Genomic DNA, 8,917 nt, shown 5'->3' with positions numbered 1-8,917 from the left:
AACTTTAAAAGTCCCACAGTCTTTACATATTAAAAGTTCAATCCCTTTAAAATATCCAGTATCTTTTAAAATACAAAGTACTTTAAAATTCAAAGTCTCNTAACTGTGGGCTTCACTAAAAAACTTCCTCCAAGAGGGAAAAATATCAGGGCACAATCACAATCAAAAGCAAAATCAATCTCCAACCATCCAATGTCTGGGATCCAACTCACGATCTTCTGGCTCCTCCAAGGGCTTGGGTCACTTCTCCAGCCCTGTCCTTTGCAGCACACAGCTTGTCTTCTAGGCTCTAGCTGCCTGTACTCCACTGCTGCTGCTGTTCTTGGTGGTCATCCATGATACTGGCATTTCCAAAACACTGCTGTCTTCCACTGTAATTAGGCTTCAACACTACCCTCTCATAAGCGCTTCATGGTGCCAAGACACAACTCCTTTGCATGATCCCTTCAGTACTGGGCCATCAATTGCAACTGCGGCTGCACCTTCACCAATGACCTTCCATGGCCTCAGCTGCTCTGCATGATCCATTCATGCCTTCAAAACCAGTACCACCTGAGTAACTCTTACATATTACCAAGTCCAGTGACAGCACAAGGTATAGCCTTGACTATTTCTGGAACACAGTCTCTGTGCTCTCAGAAAACACTTCCCAGAAGATGTCACTTCAATGATGCTAGTCTCTTCTTAATCACCACTAATTTCTTAGCTCCAGCTAACCAGCATCAATTGTCCCAGTAATGCAAAGGTTTTGCTTTAGTAGTTCTGGTATTTTGTTAATCACAGCTGACTCTTCAGTCCCAGCTAACCAGAACCACAGAAACTTCACAAAGTAACAATGGTCCTGAAAAATCTTTAATTTTCCCTCTGCAATTTCACAAGCCAGGCCTCCATCTTCTGCACTGTTCTCAAACATTATCTTCTGAGCTCCTACACAACATCTCACAGAGCTCTTAACACCAAATGGATCTTCTGGCCCAAAGTTCCAAAGTCCTTCCACAGTCCTCCCCAAAACATGGTCAGGTTGTCACATTAATACCCCACTCTGCTCGTACCAATTTGTCTTAGTCAGGGTTTCTATTCCTACACAAACATCATGACCAAGATGCAAGTTGGGGAGGAAAGGGCTTATTCAGCTTACATTACACATTGCTGTTCCTCACTGAAAGAAGTCAGGACTGAAACTCAAGCAGGTCAGGGAGCAGGAGCTGATGCAGAAGCCATGGGGGGATGTTCTTTACTGGCTTGGTTCCATTGGCTTGCCCAGGCTGCTCTCTTATAAAATCCAAGACAAACAGCCCAAAGATGGTCCCACCCGCAAGTGGCCTCTCCCCCTTGATCACTAATGTGAGAAAATGCCCCACAGCTGGATCTCATGGAGACATTTCCCCAACTAAAGCTTGTTTCTCTGTGGTAACTCCAGCTGTGTCAAGTTGACACAAAACTAGCCAATACACTCAACACCCTCAGTTCCTGCTGATCTCCTCCCTCTTACCAACTACTGCTTTTTCTGGAGAGGGGTGTTCTGATCCTCATGTCTTCCTTTTGTATCACTCTCTTTACTAATATTCAATGGGAGACTTCCTCTCTACTGACTAGTTTTGATTTAAGTCTCCTCTCCTGGATATAGAGATGGGTATGACTATTCCTGCCTCCCTTCCTTTACTCTCTTGACCCTTTGTCTACATCCTTTCACTCTCAGACTATATTTTTGTATTTAGGGATGCTTACTATACTCAACCAGCCTTTCTATCATGTCTTCTATGTCTTTCTAAAGGAGAGTTAATACTCTTTAGTATTGAGTTATCATTGAGGAATATATTTATCTCCTCTCCTCCTCTTCTCTCTCTCTCTCTCTCTCTCTCTCTCTCTCTCTCTCTCTCTCTCTCTCTCTCTCTCTGTGTGTGTGTGTGTGTGTGTGTGTGTGCCACACGCACACACACACACACACACACTCATCTTTCAAGCTTTCTGGTTTACTTAATATATTACTCTTACTAGCTTCCAACACGTCATCTGTTCCNTGCCTGTCTGGGGGAGGGGGTTATTCACTACTCTGTCACTTCAAGGAATAATATTGACAAAAAGCAATCTTGGTTGACATGAGAGACATCCAGACTTCCTTTTCTTTTTATCAAGTGCATGGCTGTAATAACATGTGTTTCTGCATTTTAGAATTCCAGGTGAAATTTTGTTGTGTTTCACTTTGTAAGTTGGTTAAACTCTTTGATTCTTGGGTTTGATATCTTAATAGTGATCCAGAGCTATCAAAAGTTGCAGTTATATCCATCTGTCTTTTTCTTATTGCTTCATAGATATAATATTTCCTTAACCCGGTCTCCAGTTCCTGTTCCTCTTCTGCATGGTGTAGCCTGCTGCTCACCGTTCCTGCTGAGACTTAACTTAATGTGTTTTTTAAGCTTCGACATTTCCATTTGGGTTTGGGTTTGATGTTGAATAGTATGGATTTTTTGTTTTTGTTTTTAGTTTATTTTTCCAGCTGAGTTTCTCTTTCTTGCTTCTGATTTTTCACACCAATTGTTGTTGTGTTGCTATAGCTGCATTGCTGCTTCTGCTGCTGTTGATGCTGCTGTTGCTACTGCTGCTTTAGTTCCTTTCTTAAGACAGGGTCTCACCTTGTAGCCCTGGCTGACCTAGAACGTGCTTTGTTGACCAGCCTGATTTGAACATACAGAGATCCACCTGTCTCTGCCTCCTGAGAGCTGAGACTAACAGAGAGCACCTCCATATCCAGACTCAACTATGTTTTCAGCTGACACCCTCTCTTCCTCAGTTTGCTCAAATATGCCTAGAGGATGTTCATAGTTTTTAACACTGGACTACTGCATTATTTATCTGGCATTTCAACAATTTTGGTATATTTATATTTTGTTCTTGTGGATTAATTAGTTCTTTAATTTATCACAATACCTTACTCTCCATATCCCTTGAATTTGTACCCTGAAACATGAACCCCAGAATTTAGGCTGTAGCTGCCCCTTGTGTTTGACTTTATTACCTCTTCAGCAGTTAGCACTTTCTGCCCAAGAAGATCCGGTGCCAAGATAACAATCAACATCCTAGAGCCACACTGCTTCTCAGAGTAGACATTCACATCCAATATGTATTTGGGCATGGCTGTATAATATTGTTTGATGTCCTCTCCCGTCAAAGGGATTGACTTTATCACCGCCCCAAATATAATCCACATTCTTGGGAACAGTGAGATAGCTAGGAAATGCTGGAGACCTCTCCCCCAGTACATGCTTATGTGATGCAAATTAATATTCTCTCTCTCTCTCTCTCTCTCTCTCTCTCTCTCTCTCTCTCTCTCTCTCTCTCTCTCTCTGAAACAAGGTGTCTCAGTGTAACCCTAGTTGTCCTGATACTCACTCTGTCGACCATGCTGGCCTGGAACTTACAGAGATCTTCTGCCTCCCAAGTTTTGGGGACAAAGGTGGCACTACCACCCTGGTACAGATAGAGTCTTAAACCTTGTTTTTGCAGAGAAACAGCCTATCAACCTTGTCCCTTTGACTGCAGCCCTACTCAGTTCAAGAGAATTGTGCCCCACCTCCTATGCCTTTGTTTAACATTCTATGTTAGGGTTTATTGTTTCATCTGTAAATCTAAAGTTCAGTATATTTGGGTTTTTCCTTGTCTTGGTGTACAGTGTGGTGTTATTCCTCCTGCCCATAATAGGACTTACTTCTCCTGACAGCATTACAGCTAATCAGCAGAAATGCAGGTAGGTCCCAGAAAATTTGCTATATTTCCCCAATCTGTCCTCATTGTGGAAAGCCTATTCATTCACCACAGCATGTTCAAGAGAACTGAGTGAAGTAGGCACCATAATATAATACCTGGTTTTAGTTTTGTTTTTTAAAGACACCCTAGAAGCAGAAAGGGAAAGTTGCCTGTATCACCTCTCCCCACATTAGTAGAGATATATCCCTGTTAAATCAAGAAAGTAAAGTAAATTGAGTCTAGATCTTATAGTTGAATTCTTGTATCAGGTATTTCACTATGACACCAGGTACTAGTCAGAAACCCACATTCCCTACACCTAAGCAAGTGGCCCAGAACTGAACCTCTAGATCTACACAAGCCCAGGGCTAATGGCTGTCTCTCCCATCTCTACCCCACCTCACCATGACAGAAGTCTCGCCCCACTGGGAGATTAGGCAGGAAAGCGAAACCGTGACTTAGTCTTACAGAATATAAGACCCACTACAGTGAGATCCAAAACTAGACAGATCTAAAACACCTCATCCACTAGCCAGCATTTTCATACTGACTCTCTAACCCCACCCTCGAGGCCACAGATACTGTCCCCAAAGGGGACAAAGTGAAGGCTTTGCTTTCACTTGCCTTAGTCTGGGCTTTAGTGGATCCCTGACATAGTGCAGATTCCTTCATTCATTAGATCTCTGGTGTAATTGACTTCAGTATATTCCAGCATCCATCTCTCATCCTCAGATGGCACATAACCTACTAAAGTCCCAGCTACTGATATAAGACAAAGTAGAATCCTCAAGGTGTTGCCTTAGAATTCAGTGTGAGCCAAATAGATGTCTGTTCCCAAGACAGAGACCATTGTGAAGCCTCTGGACATATCCCCATGCCAGATGGGAAGAACAGTAGCCCACTGTGGGTTGGGTTCTGCCCTGGCCTGCTTACCTGTATCCGAGCATGCTATTTTTAATCATGAATTTTCCTCAACAAAAGGAAGGCTGCAACAGAAATACCTTGTTCCTCCCAAGTGCTGCATGGTCTCTGTGGGCTTAGGGATGTCAGTGTTTCCACCACAATACCCACTACACCCCTACTCCCAGTCCCAGGCAGTAAGGACATAGCAAAAAATGTGAAATCAACACCAAACCATTGTATGATAGCTATGGCTACACCACAGCTGGAAAGAGTGCTAAAATGCCTGAGCACATGCTGGTGAGAAGAGGAGGTGCCTGCATATAACACAGACCCAGAGCCAGTGGAGACTTCTTAAGGCAAATTTCCCCTTTATGTGGTCCTCTAGATCCTGTTAATACCATCTCTGAACTTAAGAGAAACGTGGACTTGGTATGCCTCCTAGTGGTGAAACAGTGAAAACACCGCCCAACTACCACCACCCCCCCACCCCACCCCCAGTCCAGCCAAGAGCAAGATCACCACAAACCACTAGTTTGGGAGCTCAGAGTACATGAGCAAGCTGCTTCCTTCGAATCTCTAGGTGCACACAGGCAGACTGTGAGAACTAGATCCATAACCCATTCCTTAAATATATAGATGGTGTGCTTGCCAACACACTAAAGAGGTTTCAATAAGGCCTGAGGGTGGTGTGTGTATTTAGCACACACAAGCCTCAGCCTTAGTCCTCACCACTAGAAGTAAAGAGATCATGACTTTCACTAATGAATAAAATAAAGAAAGGGAGATTCTGGGAAGATTATTCAGGTGGTAAAGTGCCTTTTGCATAAGCATGAGGCCCAGAAATCAAACACCTGGCATCACATATCAAAGCTAGATGTGGCACATACCAATAAAGAAAGCAGAGACAGGAGATTCCTTCCAGGCTTGGGGGGCCATTTAGTCTAATTAAATGAGTGAGCAGTAGGCTCAGTGAGATGCTCTAAATTAAAAACTAAGCTACTGAGCAATTGAGCAAAACAACAATGGACATCAGTCTCTGCTTATCCTCAATGCATACAATTATACACAAACACACGCAGACACACACTCATATTGTCACAATACACAGACAAAAAAAAACAAAACCCAAGTAAAAATCATCCAAAAAGTTGGAAAATGTGACATTTCTGAAAATTCATTCCTTTCAAAATGCCAAAGTTGAAACTTAATGGATAGGTCCATAAGGAGTATGTCTCAACATAATAAACAGCACACTCAGTGAGGCCCAGCTCATATAATAAGAAAAACTGAAAAGCTTTTCTCTAAGATTTCAAATAAAACAAGAAAAGTCAAAGATGGCTTTTACTGTATTATTCAACTTAGTAGTTGTCTCAGGGTTTTACTGCTGTGAACAGATACCATGACCAAGGCAATTCTTATAAGAAGAATAATAACTTAGTGGTGGGTTTAAAAGTTCAGAGGTTCATTCCATTATCATCAAGGCAGGAGCATGGCAGCATCCAGGCAGACATGCATGGTGCAGGAGGAGCTGAGAGTTCTACATCTTCATCTGAAGGCAGCTAGCAGAATAGTGGCTTCTTTACAACTAGGATAAGGGTCTTATCACCCAAAACCCACAAAGACACACATAGTCCAACATAGCCACAACTAATCATGCCACATCATGAGCCAAACATATACAAACCATCACAGTACTAGAAGTCCTTTCTGCTGAGTTCAGAAAAGATAAAAGATGTAAATATTAATTAAGAGTGAGAAGGTCCAGTCCTGACTTTTTCAGGTGACGAGATCTAAATTATATTAACAGCACTAAGCCCCCAGTCACTAGAATGAATGAATGAACACAGCATACAGAGAGGATGCTAGAGAAAGCTGTGACCCCCAAGGAAAACACTGCCAGTGACCTATTTCATCCAAGTAGGCCCCACCTCCCAACAATACAACCATAATATGGAGTCTACCAATGATTTAATATATTTATTGTGTCTATTCTCATCAGCTGATCTCTGGAGGTGACTTTACACACATATAGAAAGATATCCTTCATGGACCTCCCATGTGTTTCTTAACCTAAGCAAATTTACAGTCAAGATGCACTGTGACAAAGCTTGCCCCTTCCCAACCTGACATCCCAAAACATCACTTTAAACCACAAGATTTTAGGGTTTATTCTCAAATGACTTCTGTCTCTCTTACAACAAAAAGTCCACACAGTCCTCTTCCCAGTCCAACTGCAAAAGTCCCCAAAGCTTTAACAGATCCAACATTATAAATTCAGACACTCCTGAGACTCAGGATGCACATGATTATCCATAAAAATATAAAAATTATATATTCCCTTCAAACTGTGACACAGAGTAAACATCGCCATCCCAATGCAGATAATTGGAGAAATGGAGAGAAAGATCATATCACAACAAGATCAAACCCAGCAGAGAGCACACTGTGGCTCATGTCCAATATCTAGAGCAAATGATATCATGATCTAAGTGCAAACAGGCTTGGGCATCTAAGATCCTAGAGACTTGCTGTTTGCAGTCCAGTTGGCCTCCCTCTAAAGCTGGTTCCACTTGGTATCTGTGCCTTTCTAGTGCAGAATTCTTTACCTGTGGCATTTTCAACATCCTGGGATTAGCATTGCAGTTGAGATTTTGCCATGAAAAACTTACCACACACTTGGTGGGGTTCTCTGTAAAGAATGCCACCCTGCCACACCCTGCCAGGCTTTCTAGCTTTCCTTTGGAATTCCAGTGCAAAATTCCACGATCCATACACTTTTGTATTCTGGGTGCTCCACAAGACCAATGGCTATGTCTAATACCAACTCAAGGAGTATCTGGACTCCCAAGGGTCATAACTCCAATAGCCTCTGAGAACCTTGGCAAACGAACCTGAGAAATCATATATACTGGTGTAAGAATATCCTGTGGTGCCATTTGTCTCATAGGAAAGTCTTTCAATTTACTAGTTTACACTGTTGAACATGCAATGTATAGAGTCTGGCCAGAAAATATTGAAAGGCCCACAGGAATATTTCTCTTTATTGGCCATGGTATATCTTGTTTGGTTGGTTTGGTTGGGTTGGGTTGGGTTGGGTTGGAATTTTTGTCAACACAAAACAAACCTGGAGAAACCAAGAGAGAATTGAGAAAATGTCTCCATCAGATTGAATGGGAGGCAAGTATGTAAACATTTACTTCACTAATGATTGATATGAAATGGACACACACACTGTGGGCTGACCAATCATTGAGTAGAGATCTAGTTAACTGTAGTTCCCCATGTGATGTAGAACATCACTGTGGGAGGATGTAGTTATTTATAGCATCATGTTAGGAGTCTGTAATTATATATAGCATCATGTTAGGGGTGTGTAGTAAAGAAGAACATCATGGTGGGATGGTGTAGAGGCTAGAATTCCATGTTGGCATGTGAAGTACTGTAGAACATCACAATGGGAGTATGTCATGATGATTAGCACCAAGGGAAGAGTGTGTAGTGATGCAGGCATCATGGGGAGAGTGTGTATTGGTAAAGGGCATCATAGTCTTGTAACAATGTGAGGAGACAGAGTCTTGAACAGCACTGCAAGAGATCAGGGATGATTATTTAAATGGTTCACATGGCATGATCAGAAAATAACTACTCTGTCTGATTAAGTTTAGTTTTTTTTTTCACCCGTATTAAACAAGAATTCTACAAACCTAAGTACTCAAGTCAACAATCTAAATATAACTTCTTCCTTTTGAAATTACTGGTTCAATATAATAAATACCTCATGCCCTGAAATTAATGTTGAACATTTCTAAGCACCATAATTGGAAATAAAAGATTTACTAGATTTCCACTGACTTCCTTTTCTGTTCCCTTGGGACCATAGTGGCTGGAGTCTCTTAAGAGAGCACAAGGAGGAAGCCTTGCATTCATTCCTGGGTGCCTGTTTACATCCTCCATTGTCCTGGAAGCCTTCTATGAATTCGTGAACTAAGAAAGAAAGCTTCCAAACTCTAATTTTTTTCCTAGACCACTGCTATTCCCTTCCATCTTGTCAACATCATCTCGTCACTCTTTCTGTACTTTCCTTAAGCTGGATGCTTTCTTAATCTACAGTATTGACTGCCATCTCAAAGTTGGATATTTACAGGCTTTAGATATTTCTTCTCTGGCTTTTCTCCCATCCATATATAATCAATACACCGAGGAGATTATTCTGAGTGACTGCTCAAAGGAGAAGGACAGGTTCTAGGATTTGGGGTTTCGTAATAAGTTG

The sequence above is a fragment of the Mus pahari genome, unplaced genomic scaffold (genome assembly GCF_900095145.1).
Source record: "Mus pahari unplaced genomic scaffold, PAHARI_EIJ_v1.1 scaffold_7568_1, whole genome shotgun sequence".
NCBI lineage: Eukaryota > Metazoa > Chordata > Mammalia > Rodentia > Muridae > Mus > Mus pahari.
Note: the sequence above shows the minus strand (reverse complement) of the source record.